General features: G+C 37.0%; 1 non-coding gene across 1 annotated transcript; it reads left to right on the forward strand.

Annotated features, from left to right (window-relative positions):
* The first annotated feature begins 23,651 nt into the window (after nucleotides 1-23,651).
* LOC122099215 lies at nucleotides 23,652-23,760 on the forward strand. The gene has a single exon (XR_006145875.1). It is a non-coding gene; the product is annotated as a U6 spliceosomal RNA (small nuclear RNA).
* The last annotated feature ends 600 nt before the right edge of the window (nucleotides 23,761-24,360 follow it).

Genomic DNA, 24,360 nt, shown 5'->3' on the forward strand with positions numbered 1-24,360 from the left:
CACACTCACATACACACACACTCACACACACACACACACATACTTACTACTCTGACTCAGGTTAGGTTCCAGACATTGGGTATCAGACAATGATCTATTAATCAAACTTGCTTGTCCAGATATAAAATACATTCATAATTCCACACATACAAAAACACCAGATCATTCAAAATAATGAAAATATAAAACATAACCACCCCGCTATTGGCCATCTACTCGCTGATTTCATTCATTTATGTCGATGCATTTTTCAGAACATAATGAAAAGTCTTTTTGTAGTCTCTCTGATTAGCAGATAATATGTTAACATATGAAAGAAAATGTAGGTAAAATTACTTTTTGCATATGAAATAATGACATTTCTGAGGATAAAACATGCCTGATTTTCAGTTTGGTTGCCAAAATGGAACTATTAGACCTTTTGAATATTTAACTTTAAATCTGAACCTTCTAATTTCACTGGGATTTGAATTGTGTTACTTACAACATTAATGTAACATAAAAGCATTACTAAATAGAAAGAAAATTATAAGTTTATCACACCTTAATCCCTGAATTGACTTTATTATAAAAACAATTACATTTATGTAACATCATAAGTATCCTGAAACAAAATATGAGGTATGGAAACAGAAGACTCCATTTTTTGTTCAGTGTATGTACTCGTTATTTATAGTTTGAGATGATTCTGTCTTCTTTACCTTATGCATGGTATATTCATTCTCGTCTTCAGGAAGGTGGGGGTGGGCACAGAGCTTTAGGGAAAGGGTGAAAAAATGAAGCAGTAGAGTTCCTTGAACATTGATGAAAGTGAACTATCTATTTAACATATGGGTGGGGAAAGAAGGGAGGGAATGGGAAAATATGAGGGAACACAAGACATTTCATAAAAGGAAATGTACTCATTATCTGATTCATGTAATTGTAATCCCTCTATAAATCAACTTAATAAAAGAGTAAATTTATTTTAAAAAGGCAAACAAAATATTGTTTCTTAGAATCATACGAGTATGTTTTGTTCACTGGTTTGAGCTGGTTGAGTCTATCTCTGAATATAGCTATAATATAAATTTACATTCATTGGGCAAATTTTTGAGCTACTAGTAGTTAGAAGTCAATTATGATTGGATGTTTTTCTGAGACTCTAATTCATTTATTTCTTTAATCTAATTTGTATGATTTCTATTTACCAGTTTTTGAATTGGCTTGTTCCTGTTTTTCAAGGACCTAGTGGTGCATTATTAGTGCTGATTTAAGATTGTTCTAATTTGTTGATGTACATAGTCAAAGCTATAAATTTTCCTGAGTATTGCCTGTGTTCTTGTAGTATTTTGTCTGTTCACTTCTACTGAATTCCATAAAAGGTTGGAACTTCCCTCCATATGTCTTCAGTGACTCACTGATGATTTAGCAATGTGTTATTCAGTCTCTGTGAGTTTCAGAATTTTTTGTGATGCCTTTTGATGTTGAGATCTAATTTGGTCTCATTGTGGTCTGACATGATACGAGGAGTAATTTCATTTTTATTTTTGAATTTTCACAGATTTTCTTTGTGATCTAAGATATAATCTATTTTGGAGAACGTTCCATGAGCTGTTAAGTATAGCTTGTCAAACCAGGTATTTGGTTTTGATTTTTTGCTAGATTTTGACCTGGATGGCCTGTCCAGAGGTAAGAATGACGTGTTCAAGCAACCAACAATGCGTTTGGATGTATGCATATTTTTAGGACAAGTAGTATTTGTCTGATGAATTTGAGAGATCTAGGATTCAGGGCATTGATATTTAGCATTGTCATATCCCCCGATGGAGATTTTCCTTCATTAACATTTAACGTCCTTTTTAGCCTCTTTTTACTTTTATACCAATTTTAATTTAAAGCCAATCTTATCTAATTAATATAACTACTCTGGCCTGTTTATGAGGTCCATTTTTAATTTGTAAAGATGATGTACAGAAGGGATCCAATTACATAAGTCAAATGATGAGCATATTTCTTTTTCAACAGTGTCACCTCTTCCCTCATATTCTCCTAGTTTTTCCCTTTCAACCTCCCTCCCCCATATGTTGTATAGTTCATTTACAAGGTAGTGTTTATTGAGTGGCACTGCTACATTTATTCACCCTTTGTCCCACCATTTCTGTGTTTCCCCTTGCCCTTTACAAACTTGCATATAAGACCAAAGGTGCAGAAATTGAAACAAAAAAAACAGCATCCAAATTCAGATGGAAAAAGCAAAATAATAAAAACCTCTCATTATCAATTCTTGGAGATCATTTTGATGAACATTATTTCATATGATAATATTCATATAGCTATTGAGCCTTTGTGATCCTCTCCAAAGGGCATCCTCCTTTCATCTCACTGTATAAATGTTTAGAATCCCATGTAATTTATCATGTCCTAATGTAATGTTTTCTCTTTTAACATCCAACTCTGTTTTAAGTTGTAGAATTAAAGGCACATTCTAATACAACAAATGAGGGAAATCGGGCAACTTATAGTCTGATTTTCTTCACTTAATATAGGTTTTTTTCCCCATTACAGGATGGAATAGGAGAAACCCTAGGTCTCCTTGGCTCAGGCCGAAATTTTCTGAATAGAGACCCGGAAACACAACAAATCAAAGAAAGGTTGGACAAATGGGATTGCATAAAGTTGCAGAGCTTCTGCAGGGCAAATGACATAGCTAGCAAGATCAATAGAAAGCCCACGGATTGGGAGAAGATCTTTACTAGCCATACAACGGACAAGGGTCTCATATCTAAAATATACTTGGAACTCAAAAAATTAAACCCCCCAACAACAAATCCTCAAAGAAACAACTGCGCAATAAATAAGTGGGCGAAAGACTTAAAGAGAAACTTCTCTGAAGAAGAAAGAAGGATGGCCAATAGACACATGAAGAAATGTTCAACATCCCTAGCCATAAAAGAAATGCAAATCAAAACAACATTGAGATATCACCTCACTCCAGTTAGAATGGCAAGAATCAAGAATTCTAACAACAACAGACGCTGGAGGGGATGTGGACAGAAAGGAACCTTACTTCATTGTTGGTGGGAATGTAAACTTGTTCAACCACTTTGGAAAGCAGTATGGAGGTTCCTCAAAAGACTTCACATAGAGCTCCCCTATGACCCAGCAATCCCACTTTTGGGCATTTACCCTAATGTTTACAAACAAGACCACACTAAAGCTACCAGCACAACTATGTTTATTGCAGCATTATTTACCATAGCTAAGATATGGAACCAACCCAGATGCCCCTCAGTAGATGAATGGATCAAGAAAATGTGGTATATATACACAATGGAATTCTATGCCTCCATCAGAAAGAATGACATTGCCCCATTTGTTAGGAAATGGAAAAACTTGGAAAAAATTATATTAAGTGAAGTAAGCCAGGCCCAAAGAAACGTAGGTCCCATGGTTTCCCTTATTTGTAATATCTAGTATATGTATGAGTCAAGCGGAAAAGGTCAGATAATGTGATGTCAGGAAAATGAACCCTTAGATGTGTACTTTAATGTTTTTTTCTTTCATGCATGTGTTTCTAACACATTTATAAGATTATCTCTTTGTTGCTTTGTATGTCCCTACCCCACAGTATAACCCCTGCTTTCACTATATTTGATGTCAGTATAACTTGTGGAGGAGATGGGGAAAAACCAGTTGTTTAAGGATACAGGTGGACCTGTTGCAACAATGAGAAGTACAATTTGTCATGTCCAAAATGAGCTTTACAACGTTGGTGCGGGGGGGGGGGGGGGGAGAGCGGGGGGGGGGGGAAGGAGAAGGATTGGGATTAGGGGGGGAGGGGGGAGGCTGGGAAGGGATGTGAAGTGTAAACAAAAGAGGAGGCTGCAATGCTTGGTAAGAAATGTACGCATTATCCTGCCCATGTAACTGTAACTCCTCTGTACAGTATGTTCACAAATAAAATTAAATTATATTTTAAAAATTATAGGTTTTTTCCAAGTATTTCCATTTCCTTATGAATGGTATAATATCATTTTTTCTGGGTGAATAGAGTTGCATCATACAGAAGAGTTTCTTCATGGCAAAGAAAAAAGTTAGCAGGGTATATAGAAAGAGAACAGAATGGAAGAAGATTTTTACTAACTAAGCATTAGACAAGGGTTTACATAACTAACCCATATTTACAGATCTAATAAACCCTCAAATAAACAAGAGCCCAATTAATGTATGGGATAATGACTTAAGGAGAACTTCATAGAAGAAAAGTGACAATGACAAATAGACATATCTCTCTCCATGAAAGAAATGCAAATCCAAACAACACTGAGATTCTTCTCATCCCTGTTACAATGCCATTATGAAAAAATGAACAATCCCAGATACTGATAGGGATGTGGTCCAAAGGAAATTCTATTATATTGGTGGAAATGTAATCTTGTTCAACGGCTTTGGAAAACACTAGGGAGGTTGCTCACAAAAATGAATAGAAAGCTCCCTATGATACAGCAATTCCACTTATTGGCATTTATCCAATAGAGCAGAAACACGACAACACTGAAGCTGCCATCACAATCATGTTCATTGTTGCATTACTTTCTGTAGCCAACATATGGAATCAGCCCAGATGCCTCTCACTGCAATAAGGGATCAAGAATTGTGTTCCTGTGTGTATATGAATTATATATATATATATATATATATATATATATATATATATATATATAATTTTATTGATTCCTATTTACAAGTATTTATGTATATATACATACATAATCAAATTTTATTCATCAATCATTAAGAATAATATTGCACCATTTTTTGGGGGGGGTCCAGGCGTGGGGCCTGAGCTCTGGGGCCTGGGCGGTGCCCCTCAGCTCTTCAGCTCAAGGCTAGCGCTCTACCACTTGAGCCACAGTGCCACTTCCGGCTTTTTTCTTTTTGCTTATGTGGTGCTGAGAAATTGAACTCAGGGTCTCATGTATGCAAGGCAAGCTCTCTACCACAATTTTGAGTATACAGAAATCATAGTTACTGGTCATGTATTTCTCAGGTTTGAGTATCCAGTCATTTCAGACAAAAATTGAATTTCATATATTTTATGTCAACAGTGTTTTTTTAGAAATTGAATCAATCTTAATATGAGATAACTAAAGCAAGATTTTCCATGACTTTTCCAATTATTCCTATAGACTTTAATATAACTTATTTTTGAATGGTAGGAAATTCATATTATACCTACTTTCTATAGAATAATTAAGAAATAAATGATCGTGATAGCATTCATTTTTCCTTCACTAGAAAGAATGAACCTCGCTATAGACGACAAAAAACTTCAATGAAAATGCCATAAAATTATGAAAAGTTTGAGTGACTATAAGTTGAATGAAATAGTCATTTTTGCAGGTCACAAAATGAAATCTCTTGAAGCTTCTTTATCTGTTAAATAAACTGTATTTGCATTCAAAATATTTCATTCATCTCTCCAACAATGGTATAACCAAACCAACTCCATGCCAAATAGCTTATCTGTTTAATTCAAGTAAATATTTAGGAACAGAAGTTATCACACTTGTATAGAAATATCTACCCACCATTCTAGAAATTAAATCTGAAATCATAAAGGATTGGGATTAATAATTAGCTTTCACTATGTTGCCATAAATAGGTTGTGAACCTTTTCAAGTGCGCACAGTTGTAGAGGTATGGTCACTGAGAACTTGTGATCAAAGACGATGTCAAGATCAAAGTCTTTCCTCCTCTTCCTTCTTTTCCTTCTCTGTCTCCTTCTCCTTTTCCTTCTCCTTCTCCTTCTTCCCCTCCTCCTCTTTCTCTCTCTCCCACTCCTATTCCTCCTCTTCTTTACTTTCTGTCTTCCATGAATACACATACTCCATCACATGTTCCTGACGTTGTGTTCTGTGCCACCACCAACCCAAAGCAATGAGGATAAGAAACATAAACTGAACTGTATAAAATCAGATGATAGGGTTAATCTTTCCCCCTTATTAATTAATTTTATAAAATATTTTGTCATATTAATAGGAGACTGACACAGCATGCTCTCATATAAGGGATAGGATTTACTGGAAAAAAATCTAACATCACCCTAATTAAATGATTTATTAAATCAATATTATATTAGGACAAATCTACTTTTAAATAACAGATATACTTCAACAAGAGGCAAAAAATTCACCTCTATGGTTTGCTATGAAAAGACAGCAGAATTCAAACTGTTCCTCATGGAAATTGACCTATAATTGGCAATATTGTCAATTTCATAAATGATTTAAGAAGACTGAAGAACAAATTTCAACTCTAAATAAGAGATAAAATTTACTTTGTCCCTGTAAACAACCTTTGTATTCTATCTATGTTTGGTCCACAAAATGACTTGTATTCTATTTTAATCATATTCTTAATTGACTTTAAGTGGTTGCATGGGAGTATCTGATTGACCATGCAGTTTATGAATAGTGTATATTGAGTTATTTTGTTTTCTTTCTTCTCTTCTGAGGTTTGAACTCTGGGTCTGAGCGCTGTGCATGACCTCCATTCGATGAACACTAGAACTCTATCACTTGAGGCAAAGCAGTACTTTCATATTTTTCTGACATTTAATTGGGGATAAGAATCTCACAGACTTTCCTACCTGGGCTGGCTTAAACCTCAATCCTCAGCCTCCTGTGTATCTAGGATTACAGGCATGAGCCGTTAGTGCTATCTTAATACAATGCATCGTTTTCTTTTTGACCAGTCCTGGGGCTTGAACTCAGGGCCTTGGCAATGTCCACGAACTTCTTTTCCTCACACTGGCACTTTACGACTTCTGTCACAGTGCCAATTCCAGCTTTATTTTGTTAATGTAGAAGTGAGGAATCAAACCCAGGGCTTCACAGTATTCCCCTAAGACTACCACTAAGCCACATTCCCAGCTCAATACAAAGCTGGATGATCATTATCCCTCATTCTTTTCAATCCTACCTCATTCCTCAATTTACATAATTTTGTAGAGTATTCATTGACTTTCAGTGTCATATACAGTCACTCAGAGGATATATCACAGATCATATTTTATTGAAAGTCTTATTCATCAACATATTAAACGTGTGCATTATAGAATTCTGTGACTTTAAATTCTAAATTATCACTCAGATTCACCCATTACCATTCTAAAATTTTTCTTAAGGTTAATGCAAATGCAATCTGTAATTCTTCGATAAAGTACAATGATTAATAGAATGTTAAAGAGTTGGACTATGAATATCACCTTCAGTTCTAGAACATTTTTTCATCACTACCCTCTCAAAGTACTCCAATATCTATTATTAGTCACTTCCTGTGATCATTTCAACTTACGCTCCACTTTACCAACCATTACTTCATAGTCTACCACTACGGCTGTGTCCATTTTAAAAAGCTCATATAATTAGAAATTGAAGTTTATTTTATCCATTCCTCCCAAGTAAAATTAGTTTCCGAACCAAGTCCATATAAATTTTTCCCAGGGATATACCATATTGATTTGTATGTGTGTGTATAATTCTATAATACCCTCAATGGGAATTTCAATATTTTATTATATGTTATTATAAAAGTTTTCTTTTTTGGGGGGGAGGGGTATGGTCGTGGGGCCTGAACTCTGGGCCTGGGTACTGTCCCTCAGCTCTTCAGCTCAAGTCTAGCGCTCTACCACTTGAGCCACAGCTCCACTTCCAACTTTTTTCTTTTGCTTATGTGGTACTAAGGAATCGAACACAGGGCCTCATGAATGCAAGGCAAGCACTCTACCACTGAGCCACCTTCCCAGCCCTATAAAAAGTTTTCTTATGTATATAATTGCACATGTGTTTTGTTGGACATATGTTGAAATATATTTTGTATATGAAATTATGATTCAAAATGCTGGATCATAGAGGCAACTCTATGTGTAATATCTTAGATTGTCAGTATGTTTAACAAACTGACTATATCACTTTAACTGTCAAGCACCAATATATAAGGATTCCAATTTCTACATATTGGTTATGCACTGCTATTCTATTGTTTTTTCTATTTCCACTAATCTCTATATGTATGCAATGTATAGATATGGTATGATTTTGACATATATTTTTTGGATTTTGGTATATTATTATAAAGATATGTATTTGGATTTTTTTTAGATATATTTAGGATAGTTAAAGCTTTTCATAGGCAGAATGGTTAAAGTTTTTCATAGACAATATATTTCTTATTCAAGTCTCTTTAAGTAAATGTATATGTATGCACACTATGTGCATATTCATATATTCATACTTATATGTGTTCATACACAAATACCTGTATATGTATGCATTTATATGAATATACATATATATATGTTTATTATTATTTTCATTTTTCTTTTAAGTTAACATTTTACTTTATTTGCCAAACGTGTCCTTTATTGATTTTACTTTATTTTATTTTATTGTTAAAATGTTGTACAGAGGGGTTACAGTTACATGAGTAAGGCAATGAGCACATTGCCTGTTGATCATTATTACCTCTTTCCTTCCTTGTTGTTGTGCCACTAACCCTTCCCTCCCCCAGCTCCCACCTTCCTTTCTCCCCATTCTTTGCAGCATGAAGTGGTAAGGTTCATTTCCAATAAAGTCTTATTGGTATCTGTGTTGCAATGGGTCATCCTGTGTCCTTGTTTCAGCGTTTTGTAATTCCCTTTACCCTCCCCAGATTAGACATGTATATACAAGATGCAGGGTATCAAAATCAAGTACAGTGACAACAGAGGATATTCCATAGGGGAAAGAACATACTAAGGAGGGCTGGGAAGGTGGCTCAGTGGTAGAGCACTTGCCTTGCATGCTCGAGGCCCTGGGTTCGACTCCTCAGCACCACGTAAGAAAAAAGCCAGAAGTGGCACTGTGGCTCAAGTGGTAGACTGCTAGCCTTGAGCTGAAGAGCTGAGGGACAGTGCCCAGGCCCAGAGTTCAGGCCCCACGAATGGACTGCCCCCCCCAAAAAAAAGAACATACTGGGGAAACAACAACAACAATAATGAATAAAATGACATTGTACATTTACAACAGTAACAATAGAGACCGAACTCCCAAACATGTCCCTTATTACCAAGCTAGTTATTGCAATTCATGTCCTTATCATTTTTGGAACTTCACTAAAATGTTTTGTGGCCTTCCATGTGGACTTATATGTTCAATTTTTCCTAAATCTATCTATTCCTAAGATACCAGCCAGCTCTCTTCTGAAGCCAAAAAGCAGCCTTCTACAGCTTGGTTCCAAATCACTTGTATTTTTTCTTTGTACTAAGAATACTGATTCAAGCCCAGTGCTGTTGGCACATTTTATAATTGTAGCTACTCAGGAAGCTGAAATGAGGATCGTGGTTCAAAGCCAGCCTGGGCAGAAAAAGTCCATGTGACTCTTATCTCCAATAAACCACCAGAAAACCAGAAGTGGCACTATGGCTCAAGTGGTAGAGATCTAGCCTTGAGCTGAATAGATGAGTGACAGCGCCCAGGTCCAGATTTCAAGGCCCACGACCACCACCAGCAACAACAACAACATGGACCAAAGGGTCCTACCCATAATACCTTCCTTCTACAGCAAATCACACAACCTCCAAAATCCACATAATTGAATCATTTAAAGACAAATGATGAAGCAACGTCTTCATTTGTAGAAATACATACTTGCGACAAGGATGGAAAAGGCACTGAGACCCAAAGGAAGATTCCATAGATAAAGGAATGTGTTCCACACACTTCCAACTATAAATCTGGGAAATCAGTCATCTTTGTCATACTAATAAAAACCACAAAAAAGCTAACTGTGGAATTCAAAAGGATTGCATGAGAACAAGTGTTCATTGTGACAGCACAGTAACTTCAGTTCAAATTATTATGTCTCTCTCTTTCCTTGTCTTTTCCCACCTCATTCTTGAATTCTGAAGGTGAGATTCTGGGGAGCCAGTTCCCTTTGGTCCAGTAATTAATGAAAGTGAACAGGTGATTGGAGATTCAATTTCTTCACATATTTATTGGATTCTCATTTTTTATTAAGATTATGGAGAAATAATGTGATTGCAAAACACAAGAAAGTCTTAACTTTTCCACTAATTTCTAAAATGCCTGCTGTAAGAACAACAAAATTAATGAAAGAAACAACAATATAAAGCTATTTGTGGTGTGTTGATACCAGGAGAAATTGAAATGTCACATATAAATACCAAATTACATTTACAAAGCACAAACCCTAATTCTTCACTGAGCTAATGTAATAATTAAACATGTATATTTTCTAACAAAATCACCATTGAGAATACCACAGACAATTTCATTCACAGAAGCAAAGCTGCAAAGAACTGCTAAAATTTTTACCTATTCTTTCCTGGAGTTGAGAAGTTTGATTATGCTGACGTTGACTGTTTGATCCTCTTCCTCTTCACAAATAATTGTGCCTGTGTAGAACAATTTATACCTATACCTTAACTTTATAGGTGTCTAGCCTTTCTGGTTGGATCTTCAGTCTGAGTACCACCTACAGAGCATATATAGTTTATGAACATGGACCATGCCTTAACAAGCAAAAACATGCTCTAAAACAGTTCTAACAGAAACATCTGTGATAATGGAAATATTCTATATATGCATTGTCTAACACACTAGCCACTGGCAATATGCGATTAATGAATCTCAAATGTGAATTGTTTCTGAAAAATTAATTCTTCCAATTTCAGTTAAATGAAATTTTAAATCATAAGATTCATCTACTCACTGTTATCTGAATAGCTCAGGTTCCAAATAAGGAAGCTGAAGTTCTCACAAAGATGATGATAAACTATAATCCAAGTGAAGAAGTTTTCATTAGATACTAACTGAATGCCTATGAATTATCTGAGCTTTCCTGTCTTATAGAATTGAGCCATCACTCACCTAGATTGACAGCTGGGAGGAAAGGGGTGGGAGATAAACATAAGTTACTTGGGATACTGAGAATTGCTCCTTGAAGATGAGGGTTATGCATGAATATTTTCTATATTTAGTAGACAGCAAAGTGTGTGGAATCCTGTAGGTAGAAAAATAATGATTGTATTTCAATCAAACAGGTGATCTGTTTATCAAAATGGGAGAGAAGTCAGACAGGTGAATTCTATAAATATACAAACTATATAGAGAAATTTTGCTATGTTCTATTCCATGATAGGCCCTGGCATAAACGTTGGCACTTTGTACATACTCTGTAAATACTCACACACTAAAAAACAGAAATGTAATCCTTTATTACTGCTAAAATACATAGAATATCTTCATAATATATATTTGTGGCCTATTTTTTTCCCTTAATTTCTTCCACACCTACATTAAGAAATGGCTCTAAGAGAAAAGCTTCTAAATGTGTTAAATTTGAATTCCATCAATTTCTTTTGTTAAATTGTACTCTAGATAGGATTGAGGGCTTAGGGTTAGAAAAATAGTAAGTATTCTCAACAAATTGTCATGCCTCATTTTTAAGGGAAGCTATGCCTTTATTAGGAAAAATATGTATTGGTCTTGGTAGCCAGGAACATTCAAGAAACAAAAGAAAAAGAACAATTCCATGGAAGTCTCAAGTGTTTGCATATCTTCAAGTGAACACTAGCTGCTCTATGTTCCGTAGTATATTTGCAAGCTTTTTCTAAGCTATTGTCATCCTCCAGAGTAAAGTTCAGGCATGCCTATTGCTCATTATAAAGATCGCAGTTGCTCAAACTCAGAACCCATTGTTTGTATAAGCTTCACATGGCTATCTTTACTTCACTCAGTGGCACTGAGGGATGAGAGATACACTTGAAATTTGTAAATATACACATACACACATATCTCACTGGCTTTCACTATTACTGTAAAAATTAAGACCTTTTTGTCTCTGACCCAAGAGCATCATAAATCGTCTAGCATCCATTAAAGTGTGACAAGTTCATTATTAACTTGTAAGTAGGTTAAATCTCTAGCTTCACACAATTCTAAATACTCATATGAAGAAAAATACATACCAAGAGTTTTGGTGTGCTTCTATATTACAAAGCTCTCAATATTCATCTTATTTGCCTGGAGGAGGCAAAAATGCTTGATAGGAAATGTACTCATTACCTTGACATGTAACTGTAACCCCTTTGTACATTATTCTTACAATCAAATATGTACAAAAAGGAAAAGAAAAAAGAAATTGGAAGTCACGTATTTCCATTAAAACTAACTAAATTTAAGGCCTGTAACTTTCTACAGGTTTTTAAGGACCAAATAAGTTGTGGATATGCCCCAAGGCCTTTACCAAAAGCTAAGGGAGAGATATTCAAAAATGGCAGTAGATAGGTGACCAGAGCGTAATTATGTAGCTTTACTTCACTGTTACCATAGCAGGAGTTCAAATCAATATGATGGTTCGTAGTTACAGGACCAGAAGACATACTGGAAATTGACATCAATGAAGGGTCATTCTTTGTTGGAAAACATAAATCAGGATGCACCAAAGGTTGCAATCAACAGTTTCCAAAAAAGCAACACAGAAAGGGATAAAGTTATTGCAAGTATATATTTGATAAGTGGTTCACATCAAGAATATATAAAAAACGGGGCTGGGAAGGTGGCTCAGTGGTAAAGCGCTTGCCTCGCATGCACGAGGCCCTGGGTTCAATTCCTCAGCACCACATAAGCAAAAAGGAAAAAAAGCAGGAAGTGGCACTGTGGCTCAAGTGGTAGAGCGCTAGCCTTGAGCTGAGGAGCTGAGGGAGAGAGCCCAGGCCCAGAGTTCAGGCCCCGGGACCGGAACCAAAAAAAGAAAAATAAAGAATATATAAAAAACATCATTGCAATGACACACAACCTGATTTTACAATGTGCAAAGTACTCAGATGTTTCTCCAGAGAAGACAAACTGTTAACAAGCCCACGAAGAAGGTGTTTAACATCATTAATCACCACTAATGTGTAAGTCAAAATAATGAAGAAAATAACTACTTCATATGAATTAGGTAGGATAACTACAAAAAAATAAAGTAACAATATTGACAAAAGTGTGGTAAAATTGGAACAGTTCTATGGGAAACAGAATGGCATCTTTTCAAACAATTAAAAACAGGATTATTCATACCTATAATCCTAACCACTCAGGACAGGAGGCTGAAATGCAAGGATCACGGTTCATAGACAGCCTGGGCAGAAAACTAGAAGAGGATCTGTCGTTTAAAGTGGTAGAACTCTAGCCTTGAGGAAAAGTTCAGGGACAGTGACTTGGCCCTGAGGTCAAGCCCCATGACACAAAAATTTAAAAGAAAAGAAAGAAAAGAGAGTTTTCATGTGATCCAGTGACTACAATTCTGGGCATACACTCTAAACATCTAAAAGCAAGGTCTGGAAGAAGTCTTGTACACTCATATTCATTTTGTATAATACTCAAAACATGGAGGCAATCCAGTGGCCATCAACAAATGAATAGTTAAAGCAAATGTGGTTTATACATACAGTGGTATATTATTTCAACTTCAAAAAGAATTATGGGGCTGGGAAGGTGGCTCAGTGGTAGAGCGCTTGCCTTTCATTCATGAGGCTCTGGGTTCGATTCTTTAGGACCACATAAGCAAAAAGAAAAAAGCCAGAAGTAGCGTTGTGGCTCAAGTGGTAGAGTGCTAACCTTGAGCTGAAGAGCTGAGGGACAGGGCCCAGGCACAGAATTCAGGCCCCACGACTGGACCCCCCCCCAAAAAAAAGAATTATGTGACATATACTATATTATAGATGACTCTTTGAAACACTGCTAAGTGAAATAAGCCAGTCATAAATCAAATATTACATGATTATACTTATATCAGTAGTTACATAGAACAGTCTAATTGATAGAGAAAGGAAACAAAATCATACTTGATGTATACCTTGAAGCAGAGGAGAGTGGAAAATTGTTTTAATAAATAAAGAATTTGAATCTTAGAGGATGTAAAGAGTGTGGACATTGAGATTGTACAATATTGTAAATGCACTTATAACTACTATGTTATATTCTTAAAATGATTAATAAAACCTGGGAGAGAATTATGAAGGGGTTAAGCATAATCATGGTACATTGTATGCCTATGTGGATATATCAAAATGAAAAAATCCACTTATTTAAGTAGGTAATGCTAATAGAATTGAAAAAAGAAAATAAATTTTAAGTTAAGTGTGCAAGTTTAAATCAGAGGGCTTTGCTTCTTCAAAACAGCAATTTAGATATCCAATTTATCTGTTCACATATTGTTGATGGGACATCACAATGTACAGTGCCCTGTGAGTAACAAGTGCTTATGTGCCACTCAGAGGGAGTTAAACCACTTCATCTGGGTAGTTATGGATAAAAGGTAATGGTTGGAACTGGCTCCAACGTGGTGGGGATGAATGATGCAGCAAAAAATACACACCCTTTTCCCATGAAGCTTTAGGTGTTAACACACTTTTTCTGAATATGGTCTGGGGAGTGCCCCTATACTTCCCATCCAATCAAAAGTGCTTTCTGTGCTTGTGCTCTGAGATGGGGCATCCAATAAGGAAAAATTCCATACTTATGTTCTGAGACTAGGAAACCAATTATGAGACAATATGTCCCTCTTTACGCTGGGGAGTCTGTTTCACTGCTCTGTTTTTGCTTTGAGGTAGAGACTGTTGCACTGCTCTTTTTTCACTTTGAAGAAAAACTGCTTTAAAACCTGTTCTGCTCTCTAATTCTTTAAAGAAAACAAACCAGAGACATAGACAATACTGTTATTCTGAAGATGTTGAGGGCAGGGAAGCATTGACCTTCAGCTTTGAGACTATATTTAGATTAGAATTTGATAAGTTAGGTGCTGTGGTTTCAGATTAATCTGAACCAGGCTAATGTCTGCATTTTCTCAATTTTTCAACTAGAATCTCTAAAGTATTAGCAAAAAAGGAAACAAACAAATAAAAAACAACAAGAACCTGATATTAGGCAAGCAAAGGCTCCAGAAATTCTCAGATTTCTTCCTTTTTTCTTGTATGAATCTAATAAATGAAAATTAATGCAGCAAACTAGCATGTTTAAGGTGTTAAAGTCTGTAGAATGTGGTTTCTTTCTTCCTCTTATTCTGAGATAGAAATTGATCTATTCTAAAGCCAGAGGATATGTTTTCTTCACAAGCTAGATCAGGTTCGCTGAATTTTGCTTTCTTAAAAATTGCCTAACTCCTATAAGAGGGAATTGAAGACTGCTAGGCAGGTGGGATTGAGTGTGAGATGTGGGAAGTGTTCTCATACTCTGCATCTAGAGGGCTAGAAAATATGATGATCTGCTCGCTGCCTCAAGCAATTCAGAAAGTGGCTCACAGTTTCTAAAACTTACTTCCAAACTTTCACCTTCTCCTTCCCACCAAGAATTCCCCCTCAGGCTTCTTCTTGCCATAGTGTCTTCACAGCTTAGAACTGCTTTGCCTCAGAAATGTGGCATCAGAAGTGTGCCCTGTGGTCAGCCAAGCAGCTGGTATCTGACTGATTCATCTATGGCTCTGAAAATGCTGCAGCTCAATCTGTGCTCTGTGCTCAGGGTTCAGTAAGCATGCTTAAGTCCATAGTTACATGCTTTCAGAGAGCAGTATTTCCTCTTTCTTTAGCGGTAGGAGCACAAGTATAATGAAGCAGCCACACATAACTTTTGGTTTCATAACCACTTGCAGAGGCGAGTTGCCAAAGGGAACCAAAGCAATATGCGAATAAGGTGTTTTCACCTGGAAGCTCATAAGCCTCCATTCCAAAAAGGGAGCTGCTTATAATAAATTCTGTCTGGGAATGGACTGTGTAGGAGTTAGAAAAATATTTTTCTCTGTAAATGATGGATTGAGGGAAAGCATTGGCTAAGCCTAATCATCTTCCAAAAAGCTATATAACGAAAGTATATCCTGTTACTAAAATCATTCTAGGGACTTGAAGAATAGTTTAACTCATAAAGCACAAGCTGAGTAAGAATTTTCTAACAATTTCTGGCCTGGTTGTCCTGGTTTAGTGGATTGCTCTGAAATTGTTAACCCCTTTCAAAATAACCAGCTGAGCTGCAAAAGAGCCAATAGAGCAAGATTGTGAACACAACTTGTGATCAATACCAGAAGTAGTAACTCATTAGGGGTATAACCTGGGCAGACTTCCCACTCAGAGTGGTTGCTTCCTGTCAATAACATGCCCTTTAACAGAAATAAACTTTGCCATGCTAAGTTCCTTTCGACCTGGTGGTCTTTCTTGGGATATTGGCTTAGAGTAGGGGAGTATTCCCAACAATGGGGGACTAGTCCAGGATCCATGTTATGCAAGGGGGATGTAGGGAGACCCTCAGGAGGAGACACATCCTGACTTGTTGAGATAGCTCAAGGTTGGGTTAAACACCATCCTTTGTGGTAAAGGATGCAAAGTGTATCAGCAATTTCAGGAAAGGGCCAAGGAAGCACCTCAATAAAAAGTAATCTCATACATCAGCCATGAGAGGAAAAATTGGAGTAGAGCATACTACCTGGTTGGTTGATGATTTTTATGGGCTGAGTGTGTCTTAGGCACAAAGAGAACTTGAGTCTCGATGTGTGTTTTCATTCCCTGGCCCAAGAATAAAAATGTGGGAGCTGGAGAAATCTTCAGTAACGGGAGAGTTAAATATGAGAAGGGTGCACAAGAAACTTACAATAGGGAGTTTTACATGCATCAAAAACTGAAATCACAAGAGACCTGCTAAAATGGGGAAATAAGAATTCTAGGCCTAAGGAACCTAAGAAAAATGATCTAAGGACCTGCTTCTGATAATCCATAGGGAGAATGTTGACAAAGGTCTGAGAACACTATTATATAATGGATGATTTTCATTATGGAGCTCCATAATGTGCACGTGTCCAAACAAAAACTTGTTATGAATATGTGCTTGCATTTGTGTGTTTAAAATCTTAAATCCTGAAAGGGGATCTCATAAAAGTCCTACTCACTAAACTCCCTCAGCTGCCCACTTTGACTCTGAAGCCTGGATTGATCCTCCAGCTGATCCAAGGATGTATGGAATTGAACCTTAGTTTCAGAAGCAGACTCTCTGGGTAGACTTAAAATTCAAGTAAAAAACCAGGTGCCAGTGGCTTGCACTACTCAGGATATGAGAATTAGAGTTCAAAGCCAGCCCAGGCAGGAGAGTCCTTGAGACTCTTACCTCCAGTTAACCACCAACAGTTAGAAGTGGTGCTGTGGCTCAAGTTGTAGGGCTTTTGCCTTGAACTCTGGGCCTGGGTGCTATCCCTGAGCCCTTCAGCTCAAGTCCTATGACAAAGAAAATAATGCTTTGGTGAAACGGGTTAAATATTCTGCCCACCATTACTCTTAAGATTCTGTGGCACAGAAACCAGAAAAACAAGTGGTCCACTTCCTACTATGATGAATCTCAGATCCTCAAGGGCATGGAGTGCATGATATGTCATTCAAACACGGCCTGGGGAAACTTGTAAGACCCTGCTGATGCTGTTCACAAGAGTATGGATCTAAGACAAAAACCCTATCTTCCCAAGCCAACTATACCCCTTGCTTCTCTAGGTACGGGGAGGGGTAATTGGCATTTCTGGGAAACTTATCAAGATGCAGTGGAATCAAAACCTTGAAGAGATGAGCAGTAATCACTAAATATAGTCAGGGGAGATATCTAATGGTATTGTGGAGGACCAGTGTTGTAGACCTTCCTGGCCAACTAGAGTAGAACCCGTATTTTGGTTCAATTGGCCATCCCTTTCACCCTAGCATTTCATCCACCTGTCCATTCTCAAACATTTTATACTAGTTAGGAGAGACTCCTTCCCTAGAGGGTCATTCGTATTTCCTAATTACTTAGGTGCTTTTCAGGATCCCCCCTGATAAAGTTTCCAAAAAGTTCAAAGCTTGAAACCAGAAAGCACCTTATGAATCAGTTTTATTCTTATGATTAGTATAAATAAAATATTTTGGGGGTTGGGAATATGGCTTTGTGGAAAATTGTTTTCCAGCATGCATGAAGCCCTGGGTTTTATTCCTCGGAACCACATAAACAGAAAAGGCTGGAAGTGGCACTGTAGTTCAACTGGTAGAGTGCTAGCCTTGAGCAGAAGAAGCTCAGGGAGCCCCAGGACTGGCAAAAATAAAATATAGAATAGAATAAAATCAAAAGAGGTTTGTTATTTATACTAAAAAATTTTTTAATCCATAAACTAAATGCTCTAGTAGGATGGCATGGGAAAATTAGCTGTAGAAACATTATCTGACAAGGTAAGAGTTTCTGTGGTGATTGGAGACAAAAGTTGCACAAAGAACTTTTTTTTCGGGGGGGGGGTTCCGGTCGTGGGGCCTAAACTCTGGGCTAGGGCACTGTCCCTCAACCCTTCAGCTCAAGGCTAGCGCTCTACCACTTGAGCCAAGAGCCACTTCAGGCTTTTTTTCTTTTTAGCTTATGTGGTGCTGAGGAATCAAACCCAGGGCCTCAGGCATGCAAGGCACACACTCTACCACTGAACCACCTTCCCAGCCACTGCACAAAGACCTTAGAAGGTTTGAACATTGGCAAGTGAGTTAACTAAAAACTCAGACGAAGAGCTGGGAAGGTGGTTTAGCGGTAGAGAGCTTGCCTTGCATGCATGAACCCCTGGCTTCAATACCTCATCACCATGTAAGCAGAAAAAGCACTGTGGCTCAAGTGGTAGAAAGCTATCCTCGAGCTGAAGAGCTGAGGGACAGTGTCCAGGCCCAGATTTCAGGCCTCACAACCAACAAATCCAAGAACAAAGAAAAGAAAAAAAGAAAAAAAAAATAGGGGCACTGGTGGCTCAGGCCTGTAATCCTAGCTACTCTGAAGACTAAGATCTAAGGACGGTCATTCAAAGCTAGGCAAGGCAGGTAAATTCTGTGATACTCTTATCACCAAGAAACCACTCAGAAAATTGGAAGTGGTGTTGTGGCTCAAGTGGTAGAGGACTAGCTTTGAGTTGAAGAGCTGAGGGACAGCACCCAGGCAAAGTGTTCAGTTGCAAGACCGACCAAAAAAAAAAAAAAAAAAGGCAAGCTACACCTAAAGGGTTTCCTACCAAGAGGGATATGATGCAAATTCATTCTTGGAGCAGACACTCTGTGTATGTATTCCAATTTTGAGTCTACCCAGATTCAAATTGAAACTGAATAAGTGAGGTAAATACTGTGGTGATTGTGTCCACAAAAGGACTACTGCTATGACTGTGTGGCAGGGAAGCCACACAAGAGGTCCTATTTGTGCTGTCATGGAGCTCAGACCCCATGTGCATGAAATTCATGATAGATCAGCAAAATGTGATCTGAGACAACTTGGAACACCTTGTTACTCTTCTCAGAAGCAAGAGTCTATTTCAAAAATCCCTGAAACTGATCAGCTCTATTCTTTCCAGGTCAACTACCTGGGGAAAATTGGACATTTCTGGGAAACTTACCTGGATGTAGTGAAGGCCAAACCTTTGAGATGAGCAGTAAGTACAAATCATAGCCAGGGGAAATGTCTGGTGGTATTCCAGGAGACTACTATTGGAGATGTTACGGGCCAACTGGAGTGGAATCTGTGCTTTGGTTCCATTGGCCAATCCACACCTGACCATTCTCAAACACCTTAAATTAAGTAAGGAAAGACTTCTTAGTTAGAGGGTCATTCAAACTTCATATTTGCAAAAACAAACTTCATATTTACAAATTTCATATTTACTTAGGAGCCCCTGAAAAGTTCCCAAAGAGCTTAAAGCTAGAAACCAGAAACAGCAGCTTAAATTAATTTTATTCTGTTGATCTCCATAACCTATGATCTTCATAATCGAATTATTCCAATATGTGCTTTTATTTATCAGCAGGATTTGTTTATTGGAAATGCCACCATGTAAAAGTAACTAGAAGCCCCTGGTAGGATTGAATGGGAAAAGTTTGGTCTAAATATAATACTTGATCAGATAAGATGGTGATAAGTGAAATGAACCCCAACATAGGGGCACAAGTGCTTTTTTCATTTCTTGCTATTGTTTCTAACATAGTTATAATGTTCCATGTGATTTTTGTTTCTTTGTATTCTGTCCCCCCACCCACCCAAAACGGCGTAACCACTGTTTCCAATGTTTTTGATGTTGGTGCCCTCCATCTTGTATATAGAGTTCACTAGATTGAGGAGGAAAAGGGGAAAAAACTTAAAGGGGAATACAGGTTGACCCATTATAACAATGAGATGCACAAGACACTGTTGAAAAACAAACTTTACAATTTAGGCGGTGGTCGGGGAGACTGTATGGAGTAGTTTTGGAGCTAGGAGGTTAGGGATGGTAGGGGACATATAAAGGAGGAGGTAACAATGCTTGATAGGAAATGTATGCTTTACCTTGCTCATGTAACTAACCCCTCTGTACAGTATTTTTACAATAAATATATAAAAATAAAAGAATAAATATACTTCAAAAGTAATCTGTGTGGTGGTTGGAGGCCAATGATACAGAAAGACTTACAAGGATTGAATACTGGAAACAAATTACCTAAAAACTGAGATGATGCTGAGTATAATCCTAAATGCTCAGGTGGCTGAATTCTGAGGATCTTTGTTTGAAGCCAACCCAGACAGGAAAGATGAGACTTTTATTTCCAATGAAGGTGCAAAAAAAGATACTACTGGAGTTGTGGCTAAAGTGGTAGCCTTGAGTAAAACTGCTCTGGCACAATGCCCAGAGCATGAGATCAAACCCAAGACCAATCCCCCAGTCACTTTTAAAAAAGGTCGTGTGTCTCTGTGTGGTGGCAGATCCCTTTACTAGTTTGATGACAGAATGAGCATTTTAACAATGAGTCATGGTGGCAATATTTACCTCTTTAGTAATTGTTTCCTTAGTAATGTGTGCACAGGTGCTTTATCTCTTCTATAACAGGTTTTGTTCAGTGACTGACTGAAAAACTGCCTTAATCAAACCCTTTTTTAAATCAAAATATCTTATTGGATACTGCTGAATAGGAAAGTCAATGATTATTGTTTGGAAGAAAAGAAAGCAAAATCAGATGGGAGAATTATAGAAGTTAAATCTTGAAGTGCTTGACTGATATAAGCACTGCCCTTGTAAAGGAAGTCAAAACCTTACTAATGCTATTTTAGAGAAGTGCTAGGGGCTAGAGACGTGGCACTAGTAGTAGAACACCAGCTGAGTAAAAGTTGGTTATTTTTCATATGGCCAGGTGTTCGGATTTGGTTGATTATTAAAGCTTTTGACTAGTTTGAAAGGGGTCAAAATTTTGATCCATCATGAAAGATGATCCCAAAGCTCAAATTCATGGGAGCCAGTGGTGGGCTGCCTAGCCAGTGTGCTTATTCAACTTGGACATGCAACAGGATGCCTTCTGCAGGAGTAAACTTTGTCTTGCTGAGATGGTGTTTGTAGGATACCTTAATTGCCCCCGGTATTTCCAACACAGATCTTCTGTGCCATTCATGAGTCATCCTACACATCCAGCCGCCCTGTTGAGCCAACCTCCTGGATGGTCTAAACATGCCATTCCTGGTAGCTGATAATGGAGCTAGGTATAAAGTTAATCTGCAACATCAGGAAGAGCTACAAACAGACACACTCAGAAGCAAGCAACTTCATGCATTGGCCTTGCTAGAAAAAAATGAAACTATTGTATCCTGCTCTGGTACTTGTGTTTTTGTAGGGATGGTGTATGAGAGAAGTGTCTTTGATTCAGGCTCTTAAATTCTTTCTGTCTAAGAGTCTTGATCTGCAAATTCTTTTGTCCAGCTAGGAAGAGTGAAAAGTTGGAGATGGAGTCATCTCTGAGAAAAATCTCTAATAATGGAGTTGAGAAAAGGGAAGAACGAGAAACACAGTCTGAAGGGAAAAGTGTACCAAAAAATCTTACTCCCATTACAGCATGTCTCTGTGATTTAAGAATTCTAAACCTAGGAAGCTCAAGAAAATTGGAGCTAAAAAGCCTCCCTCAGACATTCTTAATATTGTCTTCTTTTAGGGAGAATGTGGGGAAAGCTATGAAAATATGTGTTAAGGCTCATTTTTATTTTTGAGCTCTAATTTTAATGTTCACTTGTTAAACTAAATCCTCTATATGCCTGTCTCTGTGTAAATACTCATCAACATGAAATATAAAGTGATTTTGATAAAAAATAAAAATGACTCAGAAGAAATTATAAATACAAAACAATCTTCACAGAAGCAAACTCTCAGAGATATTTCATGACTTTGACAAGGATAAAGTGGGTGAAGTTAGTATAAATTTAGAAGTATGACAATGCACAAAAACATAACAAGATACTCATATATTTCATAATATAACCCAAAGCAGAAAGCAAATGTTGTTTAGATGATTTTTAAAATCCAGTCTCTCAGGTACTGGGAAGGTGGCTCAATGGTAGAGTGCCTGCCTTGCATGCATGAGGCCTTGGGTTTTTTTTCGCAGCATCACGTAAGCAGAAAAAGTTGGAAGTGCTGATGTGGCTCAAGTGGTATCACTAGCCTTGAGCTGAGGGACAGCACCCAGGCCCCAGAGTTCAAGCCCCATGTCCAACAAAATAAAAATAAAAACAAAACAAAACAAAACAAAACAAAGTCTCTGACTTTTCTGGCTTCAACATTGTAATAACTCTGCTTCAGCCTAGGGCTAATATTTTACGTGTGGACATGTATCAACACTCCTGAATCAGACTCTACTTGATCATTTTTTAAATACATATTTTGTTCTTAATTTCCCTCTTTATAAATTCACATGCACCTATAAAAAATGGTGTGGCCATCCCAATACCCTTCTCAAAGTACCTCCTAATGACAACTTACAAAAAGTTGTATTATATTACAAGAAAAACAATGCTACAAATAAAGAAAACCAATAATTAAATAATAATGATTAATAAAATAAAAAATAAAACAATTATCATTTTTTCAGTTTTTGAAGTGTACTACAAATTAGATTTTATTATTGTCATATTTCTTTACATTTAACACTGGCTAAGATTATTACGTTCAACAAGAATTTTATAGGCTATGAGTAGTGTTTAAATCACCCACTAAGATTACCATTTATAGTTCATCTCATAATTTGTATCTGGCTTATATCATCATTTGTTCCTCACTAACATATAAAGTAAGGAAGGCCTACAGTTTTAACAGAAACTGTGTAGATAACATAGTCAACTCTTTATTCTGCTCCTTTAGACAAAGACTTTGCAACTTCTCATTAGTAAGGTTTCAATAAACTCTGAAATGTACATACTTAGTAATAGTTATGTGCTACCATAAATCTTAAATACTTTATAGAAAAGTATTATGACCTGCCAAACAGTCCCAGTTTTGGCATATATAAGCAAATTCCCAAAATTAAATATATTTAAAACATTAAATATTTTAACAAACCTTAACACTTGCTGCAGTGTTCATTATGACAGGTCCCTTGTATAGAATAATTGAATTCCTCCTCCTACACATCTCTTGAACAACAAATATCTGGAATTATTTTGTTTTTGACATGTCAATCTTGATTTTTTCTTAAATGTGTACTTATGTAAGAAGTACATGGTTCTAAAATTTCATGACAATTCTTTTGAACTTACGTTTTGTTGCATTGTCTAGTCTAAGAAAATCAATTACAATTTATATATAAAAAATGTTCTTTGCTCAATTCAGCATCACATACACTAATATTGGAATGATACAGAGATTAGCTGGCCCCTGTGCAAGGATGACAGGCAAATTTCTGAAGCATTCCATCGCCCAATTTGTTAGGAAATGGAAAGACTTGGAAAAAAATTATTAAGTGAAGTAAGCCAAGTCCAAAGAAATGTAGGTCCCATGGTTTCTCTAAATTTCAATAACTAATATATGTCTGGGATAAGCAGAAAAGGTCAAAAGTTATGTGTATATGACCAGATAAGATTGTGTTAAGGGAAATGAACCCCAAGTTAGGGACACAAGTGGTTTTTTTTTTCTTGCTATTTTTTCTTACATACTTATGACGTGCAGTGTGTTTTTTTTTTGTTTCTTTATATGTTCCTCCCCCATGCTATAACACCTGTTTTCACTGTATTTGAAGTTGGTGTGCCTACATCTTGTTTATACTCTCCTCTAATTTTTTGAGAGGAAGGACAAAAAAAACCAAAATGCTTAACTAGGGATACAGGTTGACCCATGTAACAATGAGATGCACAATACACTATGTTGTAAAGTGAACTTTACAATTGACCCCGGGAAATGGAGGGGGTTAATGGACTTGTGGAGGTGGGAGGGAAGGGATGGTAGGGGAACAATAAAGGAGGAGGTAACAATGCTTGTTAGGAAATGTACTCATTACCTTGCTCATGTAATTGTTACCCCTCTGTACAA

Source organism: Dipodomys spectabilis, unplaced genomic scaffold (genome assembly GCF_019054845.1).
Source record: "Dipodomys spectabilis isolate Male_0828 unplaced genomic scaffold, ASM1905484v1 ptg000505l, whole genome shotgun sequence".
NCBI classification, from domain to species: Eukaryota; Metazoa; Chordata; class Mammalia; order Rodentia; family Heteromyidae; genus Dipodomys; species Dipodomys spectabilis.